Source organism: Ammospiza nelsoni, chromosome 4, assembly GCF_027579445.1.
Source record: "Ammospiza nelsoni isolate bAmmNel1 chromosome 4, bAmmNel1.pri, whole genome shotgun sequence".
Taxonomy (NCBI): domain Eukaryota; kingdom Metazoa; phylum Chordata; class Aves; order Passeriformes; family Passerellidae; genus Ammospiza; species Ammospiza nelsoni.
Genome location: NC_080636.1, coordinates 182246 through 206257, shown reverse-complemented (window position 1 = coordinate 206257; position 24012 = coordinate 182246). Strand labels below are relative to the sequence as shown.

The following is a 24012-nucleotide window of genomic DNA, read 5'->3' as shown; positions in this document are numbered from 1 at the left end:
AGGAATTTTTATAGCTGGATGAAACCAAAACACTTCCTTTTGTTACTGGGAAATGTTGTTTTCCAGCTGGATCAGCTCCCCAGCGTGGTTTGCCATGAACTGGACACAAACATTTGTGTGGAAGCATTGTGGGATGCTGACACTGCCTGTCCAAGTACCTGCCCAACCAGTGTCAGAAAGAAAAGAAATCCCCCACAAAACAAAGCCAGTTGACATCAGCATTTCCTACACTGAGGCACACAGATTCTTCTTTAATTAGAAATTAGATACCTCCTCCTGAAGCATGGTTTGAACGTGTTTTGCTCCCATCTTCCTTTCCCAATCTGTACTCCTTTGACTGGTCAAACTTTCCAGCTCCAAGGGGTCTGAAATCCTCCCGGCAGCCTCAGCACCTTCACTCAGTGACAAACTCCTGGCTCACTCTGGTTGAGCTATGTATTCTCTACAAGGAATGGTTTCCCTCATCTTTGCTAATTAATATTGGCTGCCAGGAGACAAGAGATTCATCAGAATGAATTATCTGTGGTCATTTTAAATCTTTGTTTTTATGTATTTATAAGCTTTTTGTCCCTCAGTACCTCCTAGAGGGAAGTTCCTCACTTAATTTTCCTATTTTTGAGGGTTTCGTTTATTTATTTCAAGACTCTCTGCTATGGTATGTGTTTAATGGATCCACAGAGAGAGTAGAGCAACATGTTTACTTTATGCACTTTTTCCACCATGCTATTTTTCTAGAGCTGCTTAGAGGCAGCCAACTTTATTTTTCAGTCTCTCCTTATCATACTCTTTATACTTATCAGGCTGAATCCCTCTCAAACTGCTCAGCACCTCACACTAATTGGATTCTCAGTAATATGAGCCATTTGACCATCCCTGTTAGGGCAATGAGGATGCTGCTGGGTTTACATGTTTTCAGCTGCCTCGTGGCAGAGATCCTGGCACAATCCAGAGAGCCTGGAAGCACAGCCCACAGGTGGCACACGGCTGCCAGCTCCAACAGGAACATCCTCCAAGCCTTGAGCTGGCAACAACAGGCCTCAGAGCTCCAAGGTGCATGGAGCCCTACATAACTGTGGTCATCTTTCCCTGAGCACTCCATCCTTTGTGGAGCCTGATTAGGTACGATAGTGAGCAAGCTGAGACCTCCAAGATAAACACACACAACAAAAGATGTTACTCAGTCTCTGTCCTGGGACAGCCTTAATCTTCCTACAATCTCCTTGAGCTGGGGAGGAAGGGAAGATTTTTTTGTTGCTGTTGAAAGGCAGACTAATCAAAAGGAATAAATGGAATATAAAAATCAAACTCCAAATGCAAGCCAAAGCTAACATTCCCCAAAGCTGGAGAATGAGATGTGATGGAAGCAGTATCACCACTGTCTCTGATTTAAAGTTCTTTTCTATTCATTCTGAAGGCTGAGAAAGGTGAAGATTCATTATTATATCTCTATAGTACTACTAAAGGAGAGAGGGTTTATTTCTTTAAAGTCGTAATAACTTGCAAAATCTCTGCCAAAATTAACAGTGGAGATAGAACAGAAGTGCTCATGTCACAAATTCTGTATCTTCTCAGTGACATCACTAGTGTCTTTTTTGGGGAAGACTACTAAAAATACAGATTATCCAACCTCCCAGTCAATTAAAGGATGTCAGAAGCTCATTCAGTTTGACAAGCTACTTTCAAAGAGATGAAGAGTCCTGATGAAGAACACAAAGCCACCACAAAAAAAATCTCCCCTTGGCTCTAAGAAAGTAAGGCAGCCAGACTCATTTCCAACCCACTCCTCCTCCTCCTCTGCATCCTGCAGGACAAAATGTTCCAGCAACAGTTCATCTCAATGGGAAAATTTACATTTGTTTGAAACACTTCTAACAATTTCTTCTCTGTATCTGGAAGTTCTATCTTGGATAAAGAAGACGAGATCACAAGATTTTTAGATGATTTCCCCATAACACAAATGTAGGTGTTTCTTGGTGATCACTGCTCCATTCTTTTTCTGCCCGTGGCATTAAAATGACCTGTGAGAACACAGGGTTGCTCCCTCTGTGACTTCACATTATTCCCCACTCTTTGTTCTGAGTGCTGCATGGAACCTTTATTACCAACAATCCCATACATGCATTTAGCTTGCTCCCAGCAGAAGAAAAGGATTAGCAGGAGTCAAAATTCCAACTCGGATAAGCAGGTCCTTTACAATATTATCTCTGCTTCAGCAAGCCAAAGGAGCTAATCACTGCAGCACTACTAACTCCAGATCTAGGTGATCCTGCTACTAGACTCTAGATGAAAGGGGATGTGATTTTTTGCCTCCTGGCACTTTCTGCAGCACCCAAGAAGCACGTCAGAATTGAAACACAAGATAAAACTGATCAAGTTTTAACAGAGCATCATCTGTCCCATCCCACTTATGCTGGAAGCAACACTAAGCTGGAAGACCAGCTTTTCAGAAACTGCTAAGCTAATACTTTATGCCATCTGACAAAAAGCTACAAAATGTCTAAGTTTCCTGCAATGCAAAATTCCAACTTCCAAAAGGGAAGAGAATATTCTATTTCTAAAAATACATATTTACTACAGTGCTAAGAAGTTCATAGAGAGGCTAAGCATTCCTTACAACATAAGTCTATTATTAATAACTTTTAGCCCAGAAAAGTTGTTGAGAGCAGGCACTTAAAAGAGAATTATTTGGATTCTATCCTTTCCAGCATTAATCTGCAGTGTGGTTATTCTGCAAACCTTCCAAAATTCCACATCAAGTAAAAAAAAAAAAATCAGTTTTAATTAGAAAGCTTCCTACAGCTATAAAGTTATCAATCAACATTTTGGGGGATTGGTACCAAAAGGAGACACCTCCATTTCCAACCTATTATACTTCAGGAATCCTCTCAATGCCATTAACTAGCAGCCCTTTATTTTCTGAGGTTCTTTATGAAGAGGTTTTTAACAGTGCATTAAAATAAGAGTTTCTGATCAAAAGGGACAAAGAGAAGGGAGTTTATCATCCTAGTTTGTGTTCTGTAGAAACTGTTTCAGTCTCTAAAAAATTCTGTTTAAACTGTAGTTGTTCTCCCTGAAGGGCCCAGAAGTGACAAAATAAAGCCTTAACACCCCACTCTACACATTCTAGAACTCTGAACAAATAAACCAAAGAACCCAGTTTGCAATTTAGAGTTTCTCTAAAAGGACTAAAGACAGATTTCATGAGTTACAGAACCTCTTCTCTTTCTCCATGCAGTGCTTTAATAAACCAGTTTTTATTAGAAGGAAACTTCAATATTGAAGTGCTCAAGCTTGGATTCAGGTTGACACAACTCCAGCACAGAACACCAACAAGGGACAAGAAAAATAGGATAGAAGACATCCTTTACATCAACTTATGGCCACTGGAGACAAATTTCAGATATTCCACAGGCTCTGGAAGCACAAGGAATATCAAGAGCTCAAAACTGTCTGCTGAAGAATGTACACCATTAACGTGCAAGGCAGGACTAGAGACCAACACTCTGAGGTTAAAATTAGGGTTTGGGTTGTTAATGCCTCCAGAGACAGATGAGACTAAATATTAGGTCCACTTATCTCAAATGCAGAAAAATCACTGCTGGGCCCAGAATTTCACTATTTTTAAAGCATCCCTAAGACCAACTGGACACTGAGGCAGTTGAGACAAGATATAAACTGCTACTAAAATAAAGCTGCATCCTACACGCTCACTTCTACTCCATCTCCCACACTTCAGATCCAAGAGCTCCAATGAGAAGGAAGGGAAGCATCAACCATCACCCACAGCCTCTGGATTCCACTTTACTTCAAAAAGACAGGTGATATGCTGGAAAGCAGTTAAAGGTATTACCTTACTTTGGTATTACCTTTGATGGTCTGGTTTCCCATCCTTAGCTGTACAATTCACCCAGCTTGGCTGAGGAACACATACAAACAAAGACCTAAAATAATTTAATACATTTTGAATTAGAACCAAAATATTTTACATGATGAACTGTTGTCTGTAATAAATACACCCCTTTTACTTCTCAAGTTGCTGTCAGTAGTTTGGGTTTGGCTTTAAAGCAAGATGAGAGTCACCTTCCAGAATGGAAAAAAAAGGGTGGAGATGGGCAAAGTTAAACCTTTGTCACACTTTATAAAGTACACTTCTCAAAGCAACAGAAGTGGTGAAGGAAGCTCAAGAGACCTTTTCCAGGTCATACCTAATTAAAGCAGGGAACATATCACTACAGAAAACTAGGGCCAAGAACTCAACTCAGCCAGAGGTGAAAGCATTTCTTATTGCTAACTCATATCAGTAAGTCAGTCTCTCAGGTTTAAACCTGTCTTTCAGACCCGATGAAGACCAAATACTCCTATCACAGTCAAGTCATCCTGCATCTTTTAAAGTATCTTTGTCAGACAGGACAACAGATGAGCTGTGCCTTGTGTCTGATGCTGTACAAAGATGCTGTTCCAAGATGCTTATGTTACTTACGCTCTTTCCTAAAATAATCCACCACAATGACAAGGCAAGGATTTCATTTGTTTTGCTGAAGAGTATTTACATCTACTCTGTTGGGAGTTCCATCTGAATGAGCCATCAGCTCTGGCCCATGACCAGTCACCTCCCTGCAATGTGAGATTTGGACTCTCTCTCCTCAGCCCTACTGCAGAAAGCCCCAGGCTACAATGCAATGTTGAGGAACAGAATCTGATCTACTGGGGCTTGAACACATGAGCACCAAGCCCTTGGCTTTTGTGGTAATTATGAACTAAATGAACTAACAGTCATTATTTCAAGACTGCACTACTCAAACCAAGAGCTACTGCCTGCTTCAGCAATTCAGAACAGAACCTAGTGGGCAATCTCCACCTTTTTTACTGTAATGTTCAGTGAATTCTACTAAAAGCTCAAGTCCTACACAAATTACTTTCACCTCCACATCCTGCTTCTACAAATATGCTGTTTAAAACCAATGGAAGTATTTACTTCATATATTAAGCCTCCAATAAGATACAAAATTCAGACTCAAAGAGTAATTTATACTGATAATATTAGTGTTTGGAGAAATCTACCAGGCTTCCACTAAAGCAAGTGATCCAGACTGTACAAGACCCATAAACTTGTTTTTCCAAGGCTTCAAGAATGAAAAAATAGATCAACTGGCCCTACTACCAAGACAGTTGCTTCACTTCACCAGTTAGAAAGCCAGAGAGGAAAACAAAAATAATAATGAGTAGTATCACCTACTTTTGCTTAGTATTTGCCCTTAAAACTGAGAAGTAAAAAAGACACATATGCATACTTCAAAGATACCCAGGGCTGAATAAAACAAAGCACTGACCCTTCACTTGTATGGCAGTGACAATGCTTACCCCACACACATCCTGCTTCCCTGCGACAGAATGGAATAACACCAGCGCTGAAGGACTGCTCTGCTACCAAAGCCTATGGGCTCGGAGCTGAGGGATTACACAAATCTCTTCCATACATCCTGCTCCCAAAACACACACAGCTAATAAACCTCCTCCTGTTTGCCTTCAGGTTCATTCTGAGGAGTTTCAGACATCTGGTTGGCTTGTTTAAAATAAAAAGCCCAACTAGTAGGTTTGTTTTTATGATCCCAAGTGTGAAATGTTCTTGCTGGAGGCCTCAGGCCAGGTGAAAAACACTTATGTTGAGATGCTACTTCATGGCATTTCAGGGATCTAATGAGCTATATAATCTGCACACAGGGAAGTCTCCCTTCATTAGCTTGCATACAACTATGGAAATTAAAAATGAGGAGCCTATGGTAGTCCAAATATTCTTCAGTAAATAGTACAGCTGGTGAACTGCAGAGAGCACTAAATTTAGAACTCAAGGTCTGAGCAGTATTCTGTAAATATCCATACATCTCAATGCTTACAGCAACATGAAGCACATTTCTCCAAGCCTCACTGTACTTATTTTTCATACTATGAGTAATATTTCCTTCTCATGACAAAGGATTATGCCCAATTTAGCAGCTTAAGAAAAGTGTCTTTGTCTCAAAATTGGAACTCTCCAGAAGATCACTGTGCAACTATACTAAATGAGCATATGGATGTGTGTACCCTTATTTTAGCAGTTCGCTGTTTACATATTTTCATATAAAACCCTAAAGAAAGCAAATTACATGAAGAGTTTACACAACAGTAAAGTCTATGGAGGCTTGCATACAAATAATTAAAGCTTGCTGCTACATTATCTGTGTGGAAAGACAGGGAAATGCATTGAACAGATATGAAATATGGTGTGCAGCTGACAACCAAGTTCCATCTCATGGCCCAAATTTGCTCTCTATCAGGGCTCACCATCTGCAATTTGCCACTGAAGAAACCCCAGGTCATGTGGCAGGAGATAGCACCTCAAGAGGTGGCACACAAAGATCCAAGTTCTACAACACCCATCCAATCACCAGGTCCATTAGAATCCAGAAAGTAGAACCCAAGTACCACACAGCCTTCAAATAGCAAAAATTTTCTTTTAAATAAAGAGGTATTGGTATCACACTACAAATAGTAAAACCACGTGGTAGTTTAAAGAATTTCTTGTTGCTTTGCTAAACTATGGCTCCTATCAACTTAGTAGTTGGTTTCCAACTTGTGTTTTGCACATACCACAAGCTTCTGAATGGGGAAGTCTCTGAAGGGATCTGCACTACATGCAATGTGCTCTACATGTGAGCTCTCAGTCCACAAATGACCCAAGTATGAGCAGACCACAAATTAAAGCTCATTAAAATAATGGAATGAAATACAAAGGCAGTACACATCAATACTGTGTGTGCTTTCAGCATTCAATTCAGACATTACTTCAAGTGTCACCAGGGACATCCCTCTTGCCCGACCTATTAAAGGTACTTCAGTAAAAATTAGTTCAGTTGAGCTGCGCAGCTCTTACTAGCTCACTAGAATATTTGAAAAGCAGATAACTACTTTGTCTCAATGCAGTCAGCCTTGAGCAGTACTCTGAGCAGCTGGATCCAGGAAATGCTACAGTAGAGGTCAAGACAAACCAAGGGCTACACACTGAAGTAGGTATTTAGAAAAAGCATTTGTAGCAATTACATCAACTGGTGAAATTTCATGAGACAAAGTTACACCATGTCAGAGAAGGAAAAGAAAGTGAACTATTTTAGCTACATTATTATGATTGTTTTTTCTTTAAATACTGCACAAAACCTTTGCTTGATGGAACAGCTCAGTATTTTCTGTGTACTACCTCAACACTACCTGATGTTCAATGAACAGCTCATTACTTCTAGCAGCAAATTCTATGGAAAAAATTACTTGTCAAAGGAGGTTCACAGAAGCCACCAAAACTCCAAATTACAAAGTTCACTCACAGAGGATGGGCTACAAAGCCTAAATGTAAAACCATGCCCCTGGTACAGGAAGCAAACAGGCACAAGGTGCCAGTTAGTACACAAATACTACAGACCACACTTAGGTCAGTATAAACCAAAATAACTATTTCATTTGAGCACAAAAATGCCAGCAGAAAAATGAGAGTTGAGGAAGGCCTTCACTTTTAATCTTTCCTGAGTGGGACAGAAATGTAGCAGCCTTGAAGGGCAGAAGTTAGGTCACCTGCCAAGTCCAGCACTCAACATCCACAGACAGCAACTGAGCAAAGCAGGACAGGACCAAGAGGGTTGGAGGAGAAATGAGACCTCCCACTCGGGCAGGTACCTTTACAGATGACAGCATTCTGACCAGATCAACTCTGGTAACCAAGCTGAAGCACAAAACAGTAAAGACTTATCTGATGGAGTCAACAGTAAGAGAGATGTGGTCTTTCAAATGATCTTTCAAAGCTGACAAAAAGTGTACCCATCTAAGCTTCCTTTAAAATAAACCTCTGAAATTACAGCTGAAATTACAGATACAGATTACCTGGTATCTTCACACATGCAAAGGTTAAGCACACTATAATCTGCACAAAGCAGAGACATCTTTTCTGCTGAAGATCTGAAACAAACAACTGTGTTAGGGGAATGTCACTGGCTGAGCACCTGGACTCAAGAAGAACTGAAGTGATAAACAAGGTTCTGACAGCTGCAGCCTTTTCTGCAGGTGCAACAGGCATTCACTTCATGGCAGCTTGGCTCAGTTCAACAGCCAGGTCAGAACTCAGAAACAGGTTTGGTATTATTTGATCAGCTTGTGCTCCAGTGAGAAAAAAAGGAAAAGTCCCCCCAACCTAGTTCCAAAGTTTAAAACTGTATATTTAACAGGACTATAAAGTTAAATCTCAAGAACACATGGAATTTTGCAGCCAGCTATGTTAGTAAAGTGGGAGTATCACACTTTATACAGAAAAACCTGCCACAGCCATGAACACACCTGAAAAGAGTTTTTCTGAACACAGCTTCCTCATAATCCTGTTTAAGGATCCATTTCTATGCAGCGCAAGATTTATTATGTGCATCAAGTCTGACAGGGGAGAAAATATGAGAACCAAGATTTCAAAAAGAGAAAATTGCACCTATAGAGACATCAAGAAATACTTACAAATACAATCCAAGAAAAATACTTTAAAGAAAAGTTCTTCCAAAAAGTGGAGCTTATCCTTTGACACATAGCTTGCAATGAAAGAGCAATTTCATCTCAAGAATGGACAGCTTCCAAGAACTCTACAGATGACTTCAGTCACTCTGCAACACCTGGAATTATTTGCAAGGTACTAGATTCAGGCTGTTACGTGATACATTTAAATACAGACAGAAACAGGACATGGTTGGGGCTTTCTTAAAACAAACGAGGGTTTGGACATCAGTTTGAGGTTAGGCCTGTCTTCATTCTATGTCTGTATTAAGAAAAAGGTCAAAATTCACACAATGAGTCTTTAATTGTCCCACATTTAAGCAGAACCTCTGGGAAGCTTTAGTGAGCACTGCAGGTGTGCAGCACCCACCTGGCTCACTGGGACAGGGAGGAGCCTGTGAGCCCACACACCACATGGTACAGCCTCGTGCTGCTGGGGGTGAGCAAAGGCATCCTTGGGGGACAGTCACAGCCAGAGAGCAGCTGCCAGCGTGTGTGCGAGCACCCGGAGCAGCAGCCCAGCCCAGCCCCACTGCTGCGCTGCCGGCACAGGAGCCCTGCTCTATGGAGAACAGCAGCAAGGACTGCAAGACAGCCTCAAAACCCTGCACAACTCTGACAAGTTTGAAAACTGTTCTGCAAGTAATAATAGGATACAAGCCAGTTCTGAGAGGCACACTCAGGCAGGATTAAATGAACAAACAGGAAGGCAAGTTCTTCAGAAGAAGGCTGTGAGCTAGGTGAGATCGACAGGCTGACCTTGAAAGGAGTGCTAAGCTGGTGTAAAAAAATCCAGTGTATGGGGATGCATAAACAGGAATACCAGCTCCAGGGCACATGGAGCCATTTTCCACTCAGCACAGAAAGTCTCAGCTGCAGTACAAACTTGGGTTTTGAGCGCCACACTTGAAGCCCAATGTGAACCAACTTGAGCTGAAAAATCATGATGTCCCAGGAAGGTCTGAATGCATTCATTTTATCAAGGACAAAAGTATCACGAGGGCAGAGGGCAAGACAGAAGGAAACAGGAACATTGCAAATAACAGTTCAAATATTTTTAAAGATTACTTACTACAGGGGAAGGAATAGCTGTCCATTAGGTCCAGGGAATTAGGCAATAAGCTTGACCTGCAGTAAGGAAGATGTCTGGTTTCATATTCAGAACAAGTTTTAATACTGAGGACAGCAAAGCACTGGACTTCAGAGAAAGAAGAGCTGCTCAGGCTTCTGTTACCAATCACTTTAGATGTGCAATACCAGTGTGGGGCAGGAGACTCACTACCAGCCTACACCATTCACAGCCCTACTTCATTTTTTAACGACAAGCTCAGTTTCAAGCCCCTATAATGTTTTTGCTTATGCTCCCACCATGTTTTTGAGTTTCAATGAACTAAAAGTTACTTTTCTGATTTTTCAAAATAAAACTTCAGGATCTGCACAATCAGGTTATTGTATTATTACCAAAGAAAGTGTGGGGCAGGTGTGACTTTCTCCACACAGAAATCAACCGCATCCTGTGGCAGCATGCAAGTTTCAGCAATATTGCAGTATCCTGCTGCACCTTTCTTGTGACCAAGAGAAGCCAGAAGCCCATTTCTTCAGAAAGGCAGGCGTGTTTTGCCTTCTGACAGCTCAGCAGGGTGATGTAATGGCTCTCACTGATGTGGTGGCAAGGCACTGTCACACAAACGTGTGAGCACCTTTTACTGCACTGCCTCAGGCTGGCTTAGGACTTCCTGAGCATGGAAAACGCTGCCCATAGCAGCCAAATACTCCAAAACAAAAATTAAGATATGCAGCATTTTACAGATGGGGAGTTGGAGCAAAGAGCATTAGTTACAGCCAGAGGTCACATTTAAACTGCAAAATCCAAAGTCACTAAAGCACAGAGGAATTAACTCTTAAGACTTGAGAATAAATAGGCCACCTAAAAAGCATAAAACAAAGCAAAACACTATCCTTTTTCATCCTCTGTAATAGTTCCAGGTACTTTCCTGCTTTATTAAAAGACATTCTTCTGACTCGTGAAGCATGAAAGCAGAAGAGCAGCAGTCCACCTTACCCTCCCACAGTTCAGTTTCTTACCCAAATATTGAAGCAGAAAAGTCTGGTCAGGATGGAGTGCTAATGGCAGAGAAGGATGAAGTCAGCAGGCACATATGCAGCCAAGTTCAAGCAGACTGCTGTGCATCCTGAGAGGGGAACAGGCCAAGCACCAGGCTGGCACTGGAACATGCCGGCTCACATCCCAGGGCCAGCACCACCTCCAATCCAGCAACACCCCTGCTGCTGTCTCTGCACCTTTGGGAGCCTCTGACAACGGGCAGCAGCACTTCAGCTAGCCTCCAAGTTACCCACAGTCTCAAATTCATCACGGTTCAACTCTGTTCTTTCATTTCATGTTTCATTTTAAGAAATGAAACATGAAGTGCTGGGTACTTGTTCCTTGCCCCCTTCCCACTACAAGAAATACATGATGTACTTTAGTCAATTCATGTGAGTAGTTCTTGAATGCTGTTTTCATTGCCCCTCTCATTCACTAAACACTGCATCAGATGCCACTCTACCACTAGCAGTCTGGAGGCAGGCTCACACACCAGTACCCTCCATTCTAACTGATAGCAAGGAATCACTCGCCACTCCTATCACACTGGGAGAGTTAGGCAAAGAGGCTCCCTGTTTTTTTCTTTAAACCAGGATTGCAATTTTAACTGTCAGTTCATTAAAAACATTGTACAAACATACAAACAGGTCTCAGGTATCTAATGGAGACCGGCACTTAAAAAAATCCATAAATCACACCCTCAAACAATCCACAGAGCAGAAGTTTGCTGTTATAAAAACATAACATGGTACAAAAACCACCTGGAACCTCAATGGTCATTTACATATTGATTAAGAAATGCTGAGCTGCAGAAGGCAGAACCCCAGTTCCAGACCCATCATCCTGCCCCAGCTGTGTTCCCACAACTCTGTTTCATAACCTGCATAACACCTGAGGCTCCAAACTTTAACCTCTTCCATATTCTGTGTACTACTTTTGGCAAGTGGCAGCTGATAATGCCACAGGGTTTAACACACAGCTTTTGTCACTTTTCCCCTTCCTTAAACACAATAAACTTTCACCCCTCTAAAACCAAAGGAGGTCAAATCAACAGAAACCTTGAAGGAAGACAGAGAAGTGCATTTTTCAATGGGGAGTTAAAGGAAAAAGAATCTTTAAAAGAAGAATTTTCATTCTGAACAAACTTTTGAGGGCAGAATAAAGAACAAAAACATCATAGGGTATCTAGTAGCAAGTGCATGAGATGGATGAATACCAAGACAAAATGTAAAGCCACAATTAAGAAGGTGAAACATGACACATGTGCACAGCACTGAAGGAATGATTTAGAGCCACTGACATCAACACAAGCTGTGCAGAGCAAAAATTAAACACACTGCAATAATAATCTGAAGTGCCCAATTAGGTTAAAAAACACATTTACCCTACAAATTAAAAAACCTCCCAAACCCCTCGAAGGCATTAATGCTGTTCACAATGTTATTTGAGATGCAAATTAGGGACCTAAAGTTAATATAACACCAACAGAAGTTTCTACTATTCCTATTAATGGCTAAAGGAGAGGTGACAGTACAAGAAAAGCCACAGCCCTTTTACATGAAGTCTTATTAGGACAGCACACATTTTTCTTAATTTTCAATACCTTCACTTTAATGCAGAACTGGGCAAGTTAAAAATGTGATCTTTCATAACTCAAGAAAACTGGAGTGAATTAAATAAACACCAAGTTGGTTGACAAGGGTGGCTGGATGAAGGGAGTATTAAGGAGAAACAGGCATTCCTTTAAAAAAACTGAATTCAGATCCTGTTTTCCAGCACCACAGACCTCAGGCTAAAGCACAAAAGTAAAGGTACAGACAGTGATGCTGCAGCTGTTTCTTCAACTATTTCCTGTACCAGCTGGGTGCTCCAATTCTGAAGCTCAGCAAATGCAGGAACAGCTTTCCTGCAGCTCAAATACAATGATGTGTAGGTCTTGGTACACTGAGTCAGTTTTGCTAATGACACTTGCAATGAAAGCTCCAGGCCAAACAAAAAGCTGCAGTTTGATTTCACAGCCTTGGCTCTGTGTGCACCGACAGACCCACACGCTGAAGGGCAGCTGCCATCACTGGCACTGGGTGTCCCAAGCTCTGGGGACATCCCTGACAACTCTGCCAGAGCTTTCCTACACTTTAATTCTCACAGGAACCCAAAACAATGTTGGCATACCAGGCTCAGAGCAATGATGTGAACACCAGCCCTTGATTTTACTGTTAACACCCAACTTGCAAAGCATAGCTGCATTTTACCAGAATACACTCAAGTTCAAACAGAAGAAATCCAATTATATTAATTTTGTTTTTCTAACTCAGTAAATATCCTAATTGAAACACTCCCTATTACCTTAAAGCATAATATTCAACTGCTTGCTTTAAAAAGTGCTGTCAGTAAACTGAGAGCCATAACCCAGATAATGTATTTAGTAACAACCCTGCCTACTTCCTCCCCTCAACCTAAAAATTAGCAGCAACACGGCCTTCAGAAGTTATTTACACCCACTGCAAAGCATTAGCAGTTGGCTGAGCAGCTTCTTGCCAGCTTGCTATAATGATATTATTCCCCAAAATGACCAAAAAAGACAAGACAGCACCAAATGTAGAAAGGGCTATGTTAAGAGTTGACAGTTACCTTGATTTCAGGTTTCTCTACACTTAACAGTACCAAAATATCCAGCTGGATCATCAGAAGAAAACTGTAGAGCAGCCTAGAAAGGAGTTTAAAAATATGCCACACCCCTCCCTTTCTTTTTTACAGGCCTTCTCTTGAGTGAGAAGAAAGGCCTTAAAGAAAACCATTTTCTGGAAATATGACTGCCTCGACTCCCCTAACAGTGTTTATAATTAAGAGAAATCAAAGTGAAGGTGGTGGTTTTCTTTAAGACTCCTCACAGGATTGCAGCTCTTCAGCGCTAAGATCTCTTTAAGGACACAAACTCTGTAACAACCAAAAGCAGATTGTCCATGTAAAGGGCTCCCTCACAGGTGTGCAGAGTCAGGAGATGAAACTATCAGACACTGGACCTGCATTTCTATGGATTTCATGAATTCTGCTCATGAACAGGGCTTCCCTGTGCTGACGAACCCCTCCTTCAGGAGTGCTCAAAAGCCCTCCACACATTTTTGGGAGTAGTTTCACCCCCCATAAGGTTATGTTACAATATCTAAAGTAAAAGTTGGAGATAATCCCACAATGGACAGAAATCTCTCACAGTTAAAAACAGAGTACCTGCAACATCTGGTAACTACCAGCTCTCAAGAATGTAGTGATAAAAAAGTCCAAGAAGTTTATTTAACAAAAATAAAAATTACAGTTTAAAGCAAGCAAAGTTTTGTCTGAAAAGAAAGCACAGAACTTATAAACTTGCAGAGGAGAGAGAAGCTCCCTGTTGCCAAAATACAAAAGTCCTGTTTATATTTTGACTATCAACATACACAAAAAGAAATGTAAATCATAACATAAATACTAATATTTTCCACTAAAGGCTTAAGGAGACTTCTCACTAGTTTTTAAGACAACTCAAAGCAGGACCGCAGAGGACAAATTTTTAGAACAAAACTCAAAGCCAGCATCAAAAAAGTGGAGGAGCAAGGAAAGAATTGTGTTTGGAAAGGTTTAAGTACACCATGATTCCAAAGGGAATAATCTATCAAACCACAGGAGGTGACTAGAACTGCCATCATCACTGCTAACACAAAGGAATGTAGATTGGGGGGAGGCTACAGAGGAAGGGGGAGAAAGCATAGAGAAGGGAAAAGAAGGAACTAAAAAAAGGGAGCCACAGTAATGGCTACCAGACTCTCAAGGAATTCCTAAAGGAAAGAATAAATCCTTCAAGGTTTTGTTTTAAATAAAGCAATCCACGCAATAAATTGCAGTCTTCTCAGCACAGTCAGACTTTCAGTCTATCTGCCCACCATATTTTCATAAATATACTTTTACACCTCTACTAAACTTCCAAAGCTTAACACAATGGTTGCAAATATAAATATTTCTTCTTTCAGCCTCCTCATTCTTCTGAATCATAGTACCCTGCAGAAAAATGGCTTTTTGAAAGGAAGAAGGGAAGTTCAACCAGCCTGAACTTAAAATAACCCTTTACAATCATTTAACCAACTTTAATTCCCCAGTCAGAGAGACAATAACCATGGGTTAGGCACTGGCAGGTAAAGGCCACTAGAGGCCTGCCAGATTACCACAGCAACATCCCAAAAAGGCATCATATCATTAGGGGGCTGATCTTGCAGATCACTGTTTGGAGTTTGTGTCCAACAGGGAGCATTTACTTCCATAGGGTGAAGAGTAGCACCATGCTACTGATGCAAAAAAATAGGGCTCATTAAAAATAGCAGACATGTTCATATGAACAGCATTGCAAGGAAATTCGAAGTGAGTGAGTAGTGAACGCATTTTCTAGTTCAGAGTTACACCCGTTTATGTAGAGCTACTTAAAATGTATGGTTTTTTTTGTCTGAGAGCAATTCTTCCAGACATTTTTGGAAGCTCAGTAACTGTACGGATACAAGCTCTTTGGGCTTGAACAAGTACACTGCACCTCCAATAAAACCAGACCAAGTAACATGCTTCACCAGGAAAGTTTTTGCTATTCAGCAAGCATTGTGCTCCACATTTCATAAGCCCCACTAGAAGCAAGCAGACCATTCACAATTAAAACACACCCAGAACCATTTCAGCTTGCCACAAGAGATACAAACTTACTGGCTCTTGCCAAAAATGGCAAATTTTTCTGACAAAAATATTTGCTATCAGTCAGGGAGGCAATGCAACAGCATTGGCTCTGATAACTGTTCTCAGGAGCTAATTTTAAGGTAGGCACAGCAAACCAGAAAACGGATTTGACCAGCTGGCTCAACCCATTCCCAGGCAGAGGACTTGGTGAAAGCCAGGGACAGAATCACCCAGTCCCTCTCAATCCTGCAACCCCAAAGCTGGGGTGCTGCTCCAAATCTTCTGAATGCTGGCATGGGAATGTCTTTCCCTAAAGGGGAAAAGGCCTGAACTTGTCCATCCCACCCCAGGAGTTCAGATCCCTGAACACCAATCCTGAGAAGCCGCCACAGCGGGTGCCTGCTCTATTTCATAGGACCTAAAGCGACCTCCTGAAACAGCACCCAAACTTCAACCACACATTTCTATCCAGCCTTCCAGCAGGCCAGAAGACATTTAATAAGCCAAATAACCACAACAAAGCCATGTTACTGCCCTTAGAAAAGCTAGGATAACACAAAGAGCCCATTCACTCTCCCATTGAGCCCAACTGGTCCTTAAAACTTCGGGGCCATAAACTAGAAATCAACTTTCCCATTGCTGTGGGGAGGGGAAGGAAGAAAATAGCCACCGTTTCCACCCTGGAATCATTATGGAAGGCAGCTATTGTGGAAAAACAGGCACCTCCACAGAGGTAACTCTATCCTTGAGCACACAGGGGGGAATCGCCTCAAAATCGCCGGGGTACGTGCCTGCAGACATGCGTTTCCAGGGCAGCGGCACAAAGGAATGTCCGAGCCGGCTGCGGCCAGGCACCGTCCCTTCCCTTCCCCGCACGGCCGGGCCGGGCCAGGCCCGGGAGGCACGGCAGGGCCGCGCAGCCGGCCCGGAAGGCGCTCAGCAGGGCCGGCAACGCCGAGAACTTCACCGGGGGCTCCGGGCTCGCTGCTCCCGGCGGGGCGGCCGCTCCAGCTCCCGGCGGGCCAACACGGCCCCGGCGGTGCGGGGGGGAGCGCGGCCCGGGCCGAGCGCGGACAATGACAGCACAGCGCACGATCCGATGCGCGCACCGCTCTACCTGTGTGCCGAGGTAAGCGGAGCGATGAGTAGCCCGCAGCCCTGCGGCAGCGGGAGGTGCCGCTGCGGGAAGCGCAGCCTCGGGGTGACACCCCCGCCCCGCAGGGTCCCCCGGGCCGCGCTCGCCGCCCCGCCCGCCCGGAGCTGCGCGGTGCGCTCGGCCTCCCGGGCTCCGCCAAGGGCTGCGAGGATGGCCGGGCCGCCTCCCCTGTGCCCCGCACTGCCTGCGGGCCGACAGCGGGGCTGCTGCCTGTGCGGCTGCTGCCTGCAGGGCTGTTATTACCTGCCCGGCTGCTGCCTACACGGCTGTTACCTGCTACCCGCACGACTGCTGTTACCTGCCGGCCGCGCTCGCTGCCCCCCCCGCCCCGCTCTCCGCCCACCACGGCAGCCGCCGGTACCTGAGCGGCCGCGCCGCCTCCCCCGTGCGTATGGACCGGGCTGCTCAATGGCAACCGAACAAAACACCGCCGGCCACGCCCCCTCCACCGCCCGCCCGCGCCCATTGGCCGCACCGCCCGGCCGGTGAACCTTGACCCGCTCTGCCATTGGTCGGCAGGGCTGTCTGGCCCCGCCCACAAAGGGGCGGGGGGCGGGCGCTGCCCCGGTCGCGGCAGGGACGCGCAGCTGTGGTGCCGGGTGGAGTGGGGGATGCGCACTGGACTACAGCCCCCAGGAGGCCTTGCGGCGCCGCGCCGCTGTCATTGGCCGGGCAGCGCGCGTGCGGAAGGGCGAGGGGCGCACGGAGGGGAAGACGCGCTTCGCGCGCGGGGGTGATGATGTCATAGCGTGCCCGGATAGAGCCGCAAGGGGGATGCGCACCCCCCTCCTCCTCCTTTTCCTTTTCCTCATCTTCCTTCTCTTCTTCCTCCTTTTCCTCCTCCTATTTCTCTTCCTCTTCCTCCTCTTCCGATTGCTCTTCCCCCTCCTTGTGGCTCTTGGCATCCTTTCTGCCCGTGCTCACTTATCTCTGGCCCAGCTGTGGGCTCTGGTGCATGGGAAGTTGTAGCTTCTCTGCTTCCACCGATCCTTGTCCGTATCCTTGGCAGGGATTTGGCTCCATCCTTGTTATCACTTTTTTGTTCGCAGAATTCCCCATTGAAAACAACTCACCCCCTGAAGCATTTCATTGCTAAATCCTATCCAAATTTAGATTGATTTTTTTTTTTTTTTTTTTTTAATAATAGTGAAGTCGTGACGATGTGTTTGCCTGTCACAAGCAGGCCGAGGTGCGGCGGGAGCCCCGGTGCCCCCGACCCAAGCTGCTCCCGCTGTCGCTGCGGCCGCGCCTGAGGCCGGCGCTGCCGGCGCTGTGTCCGTGTGCCTACACTGCCCTCTGCTTGCCCGCTCCCTGCTCTCGCCCTCACCGCCGGGAATTCTGCCCCAGAGCGGGGGCTGAACGCCGCCCCAGAGAGAGCGGGGAACAGAACGCTGCCCCAGAGAGAGCGGGGGGCTGAACGCTGCTCCAGAGCGAGGACAGATCGCTGCCCCAGACAGAGCGGGGGGCAGAACGCCACCCCAGACAGAGCGGGGGGCTGAAGGCCGCCCCACAGAGAACGGGGGCCTGATCGCCGCCCCAGAGCCCGGACAGAACGCTGCCTCACACCTGCCGCCCGCCCCACAGAGCCGCTCCGATGGGAGCTTCTCCGTGAGTCAGGCGGAGCGAGGAAGTGGGATGTGTTTGGACAACACTTGCGCCGTGCGCTTGTCGGGGCAGAGGCTGCTTTATGTGGGTGCATAATCCTTAACGTCATGAGAAACCAAACCCTGATTTAGTGCTGCCCACAGGCCCGACATTACCGCGGTGCAGGTATTTCTTACCCACGGTAACTGCTATCTAGCTCTTCTTGTGCCTGTGACAACCATCTGTTATTTCAGCCTTCTGCAACCTGTTTTCCTGAGTTTGCACATGGAGTTGTGTTTCTCTCACCTTTCCTTCGACCCACGAGTTTTTCAGCTGAATTTACCTTATTTCCCTGAGGGATTTTGGTGAATTACAGGACAATGCTGCAAGAGATATCCAAGTTAATGTCGCAATGAAGAATTCAAACCAAAACTGTCTTTCTGGGAAATGCTTACTTTGGCTAGCTTGCTTTCAAATTTGAACCTTAAGAGACCAATAAATTAAACCCAATTTTATTTTAAACGACATTACCAGGTTTTACTGCTGGTCCTCATCACTCTCCTTCCATCTTTTACACTCTGTACAACCCCACAGTACTTTTTTCACACCGTTTTCCAAGATTCTTTCCCCTGATTATACAATGAATATATAAATCAGTGTTCTAGTTCTCTGTAAGATCAACACATACCTCTCTTCAGAAAGATCTTGCAAGTGATTACAGGTACACAGAAGAAAGCACACAGCATTCTCCCATTGCTCAGTCCTGGCTCTTGAAATGCTTTGTGATTGTGCTCATTTTGCTCCTGGCCCAATTGTGGATTCTGGTGCATGGGAAATTGTAGCTCATCTGCTTCCATGATCCTGTTCGTATCCTTGGCAGGCATTTGGCTCCATCCTGTAATCAGTTTTGTTTTCAGAATTCCCCGTTGAAAACAAGTTATCCCTGAAGCATTTAGTTGCTAAATCCATATCCAAATTTAGAATTAACATTTTTTTTTGAGTTTGTTTTTAAATGAAGTCATGATCTGATTTGTCTTTCACAACCATTATAAGTATTCCACTGGAACAGAGCAGCTCAGGTGTGAGATTTTGACGTAACCCTGGTTTTCCTTTTCCTATGACTTTAACCATTTCCACAGTCTGCAAACATTTGTGTTTCCATGATACTTTCCTCCAGACTCCTATTCTGTTTCTGTTTCAAAACCAGAGTGAACTCTGTGTATCTGAAATTGAAGTTTCTTGATTGCAACTGTTGAGTCACAGCCGTGGCTGCAGCATGGGGGAGGCAGGTGAAAGGGGCACAGCTGCACTTCCCCAGCAGCCAGGGCTGCTGCTCTCAGCTTCCACAGGCTGGATATTCCCATCTAGGGCAAAACTTTGCAGGAATTAAACTGTCTTATGCATTAGATCAATCCCCGAACTTCTTTCTGTAATGCTCCACTGTGATTTCTCCCCTGATTTATCACTTTCCATTCTCCTCTCCAACTTTATCTGCTTCTTTCCCAATGTGACAATGGCTCTGTACTGGCTTCTATTGGGATGGAACTGCTTTTACCTCTCTGTAGTCCAAAACCACGTGGGAAGATGAGCCTTTAACAAGAGATGTTACAGAAGTGGTACCTCCTATGATCCCAAAACTTATCAGATGGGGAAGCCAGGTACAATGGTCAACAAAAACTACAGGATGGGGTGGGAGAGAGGAGTGAGTGATCATGTCTGAGACAGGGCAGGTGGTAGCTCTAATCAATGTCACTCAGTATTCCACCAGAGCCTTCTTTCATTTTATACCCAAGAGTAAAGCCCTGGCAGGGATCCAGTTTATAATTCAGATCTTGGTAAACACAGACCTAAATTTCCCTCATGACAAGGTTTGATAGTAATTGTCTAGCACTTGAAATATCTAATTACAAACATGCTACCACATGGTAAAGTGGTCCGTGTCTGTTCACTCAACTGTGTGTCTTCAGCAAGGGCCATCTGTTTCCAGCAAAACAGGAGACACGAATGTAGGCAGGTTTCTAAATTAAAAATTGAAAAAAATAGGGGGAAGAAAACAAACTAAAGAGAGACACAAAGCTGTCTTTACAACAAAGCACAAGCTGAAATAGGTGCAATCAGAGTGAAGCTGGGGAGGCAGTTTTCACCTAGGGAACCAATGGGTGGCATGGCTTCTTTAAGATGTCCTTCTGAGCATTATTTTATTCACCTAAACTGCTGCATTAAGAATATGGAAGTCTTCACTACAGGATGAGTTTGGTCCATCTTGACCCCCATGTTCCATAAAGAATTAGCAGCTCCTCTAACCTCCTGTCTCCACATCCAGGTAATGGATCCAAGTATTCAAAAAGGGAATGTTTTCCTTTTCCCCTCCTTAGAGCATGGCACATAGACATGAGTGACACTTTGGCATTGCTTCTTGGGCAAAAACAACAGACAGACCTGAATGCTCTGTGTGTGTGTCACAAGGAAGCTGCTGCCTATCTAGGCAAATTACCACCTAAAATCAGCAAGGGAACCAGAGGAGACTGTGCAGCTCAGTTCTTTTTTTGTTATTATTTTCATACTGTTTGTAGACAAGGAGCCCAGCAGCTATTTGATGTAAGGTCATGAAGTGCAAAAATAGCTGCGACACTCTGTAACGTGTACAACTGCTCTTAAAGGCCAGATGAGCATTTCCAACACTGTTTCAAACTGAATGCAAAGTGTTTGCTGTGGACACTGATTAGGTCAACATTAGTATGCCAAAACTTAGTGTATTTACTGCATACAGTGTTCTTTCAACAGTGAATTACAAAAGCAAGACAAGCAGGTTGGCATAGCAAGTCTCAGGTAAATTTCCCCCAAATCATGCTATTTCTCTTCTTGCAGCAATCACTGGTTGGCCATTCATCTGCTTCTCCATAAAATATATATAGTGGCAAAGGGGCCTTCACATTTATGAAGGCTTGTCAGAAAGAGTCCATATCCAATAAAATCCTTCACTGATCCTGTTTCCCTCAGGGTCACTTTGCACTCCCCTGAGGAGCCAGAGGGCAATGTGGATTCCATCTCCCAGCCCAGGCAGTCCCCACACAGAGCGTGGGGAAAGACATTGGATGATTCTGGGGTCTGACACAGAGCAGGTACAGGAAACACTGCCTGGCTGTTGAGCTCACTGTGATGTTCTTCCTGTTTTGAGGGGATGTTTGAGCATGGCTGAGCCCCATCAAAGCTGCTTTTCACACTTCTCCATTCTCTGTTGAGTGGTTTCACAGATTCTGGGCACAAGAGGAAGTTCTGCCACTACTTGTATGTATCAGTTGGTGGGTTTAATGCAGACCTTGCTCAGACTGCTCAAACAGATGAAGTTCTTGTATAAGGTACTTTTCCTTAATTATGTTCACAAACTTGCTATAAATCAGATAAAGCAATAAGAATGCTGAATAAATAAACTGGAACTGAGAAGCAGAGCAGTGTTCAGCATCAAAATCTGAAACAAGCAGAGGGCTGACATCCAGGGACATTAGAGTTAGGCGTCTCTCACATACCACTGTGAGCTGGCTAGATATTATGTTCCTTGGGAACTCTTAGAAGGATTTTGAAAATGTTGAGTTAATGATGATCAGATCAGTTTTTATTAGATTTCATGGATGGGTGACTCCACCCCGTGCCCCCTGCACACTTTTCCTACACCCAGCCTTTCACCTCCATTACCTGTTATTCCAGCTACACACTTGCCTGTTTCTTAAATTGAGCCAACTGGCCAGGATATACTTCCTTTTTCAGGGTATGAATTAGCCACCAGCTTTCCAAAAGGGCCAAGCAGGCTCCATGTGCTGAGCCAATACACCATTGCTCAGTTTTCACTGCAGTCCCTGAGGAGCAGCCCCACTCCTGAGAACTCTGAACCACTACGAGTTCAGCCAAAGCCTCTTCTGCCTCCTCAGGTTTCTAGTCCTTCCTACAAACATTTCCAAATGCCTTGTTCTTTGCTGTGTACAGCACTTTCCCACACTTGTCTGCTTTTCCAAATGGCTTGTTCATCTCTTGACTGAACTTTATCTCAGCCCAGAACTTTTCCCTAGTTTGTGTTTCCTTGGAAAAAACAGGTGCAGCACAGGTAGATCAGGTACCTGCATCTTGCTGCTGGAGTTCTCAGATTTGCAGTTTTTCCTCTAGGACAGGGCTTGCAGAGGTCCTGCAAACTCCTCCAGTGATTTCCAATACAAGGCATAGGGAAGGCATAGAACTAACAAAGAAATTTGGTTAATCAGCCCTGTTACTTAAAGCCCACTCTGCACAAGATATCACATTAGTTATGGTTCACCATCCTTAATATAGAATTAGTGTATGAGCCATTTCATCTGCTTCTCGTTTTAATGAACTGAGGTTGGGGTTTTTTTGTTTGGTTTGGGCTGGTTTTGGTTGGTTTTGTTTCATTTTGGGTTTTTAGGGTTTTTGTTGTTTTTTTTTTTTTTGTTTTTGTGGGGTTTTTTCTGTTTTGTTGTTGTTGTTGTTGGGCAGTTTGTTTGTTTTGTTTCATTTTGTTTTTTGTTTCAAGGAGATGGTAGTTAGCACTGTTCTGATAGTTTTTTGCTTTTACTTACCCAGGAAGCTGACAGAGCAATTAGCAAATTAATTTTCCTGTGGAAACACACTGGATAAATATTTGGTTAATGTTAGAATTGTTTATACCTGCATGGGTATTACTTTGTTTTATTCTGCCTCAACTTTGGTTGTGAAGTGGTAGAAGATGTGCAGTGTCACAGTGTCACAGTGTCAGGCCTTAATATCTTTTACCATTTCTCAGAAACAAAGATCTTTCAAACGTGCAACTTCACTGGAGACCAAAGTGATTGCAAGCCAATAATATCTGTGTGTCATTTCATCTCATTCCTAAACTGTCTGTGCTTAGATAAAGCAGGGACTATTTTAATCCTCAAATCAAGACAGGAGTATAGGGATGAATTTTCCTTGTGTTTCAGCCAAGCAGAGTGAAATGTACCCAAGATTTTAACCATGAATTCTTCACATAGATTTGTGCATACTCATCATGGGGGATATTCAAGTATTGAAGGGTTTTCTCTTACATCTTATATTTCTGGATAATTTCCCATGCAGACAGCAGTTCAAACACCACATTTCTACTCATCTCTACTCATTTCTACTCATGCTCCCAGACCTGCCTGCTCTGCTCCAGCTGAAATCCCAGCCTGTGAGAAATCCTGTCCCTGACACATGGGAGATTGATCCCACTGTGTCTCAAACAGAACTTTCCATTTTCTCTCACTTTTCCCCTCAACCAACACAATCTCATTGCCCCCAGACCCACTCCCTGCTGCTGCAGTGGCTGTCTGGCCATGTCCTTCAGCCACATGAGCCTCCTCCTCCTCCTGACTCTGGTGGCTCTGTTTTTATGCTCTGTTTTAGTTTTACCAACCACAAGCTCCCCATCTTTTCATTCAAAGCCCTCCACAGCCTGTTTCACTATGTTTCACTAAAGCAAAGGCTGTTCTGCCTCTCGAGCCCCCAGACACTGAAGTGCACCAGGGTGACCTCTGCTTACCTCAGGCCTTTCCATTTAACAAAGGTACTCATATATTAAGCCCAAAGGTTTCAATTAAACTAAAGCATTTTCCTTCTCAGGAGAGTAACCTGTGTTTCACAAGCAGAAAACAAGAGTGATCACCATGACCTGAGGCTTTTTTATGATGACCTGAGTGATTCAGGAGGTCAGCCAGTCAGCTAGCTGTAGAGGAAAGGGATAAAAAAAGACAAATGAATCTTCACGTCCCTCCTTCCCTGACTGGGAGGGAAATGTCTTCCTGACCCCCAATCAACCCTGTGCAAGGGAGCAAGAGACATCCATCAGTCCTGCAGCAAGAGGGGTTTCCTCCTCCCCTCCAAGCACCCACATAAACTGTTCTGTGTTTCGAACTATGGG

The 24012-nt window shown here is 44.1% G+C and overlaps 1 protein-coding gene across 2 annotated transcripts in view; it reads right to left on the bottom strand.

Annotated features, from left to right (window-relative positions):
* The window catches only part of FAM53A (family with sequence similarity 53 member A), a 69190-nt gene extending 52258 nt beyond the window's left edge, over nucleotides 1-16932 (bottom strand). The window contains exon 1 of one of the 2 annotated variants that reach the window (XM_059470877.1): nucleotides 16867-16932. The gene's annotated coding sequence lies outside the window, so the exon portion shown is untranslated. Of the gene's footprint in view, nucleotides 1-3866; nucleotides 3914-16866 lie in introns of those variants that run through there. The other variant, XM_059470878.1, reaches the window with a different exon arrangement.
* Nucleotides 16933-24012: the final 7080 nt, after the last annotated feature.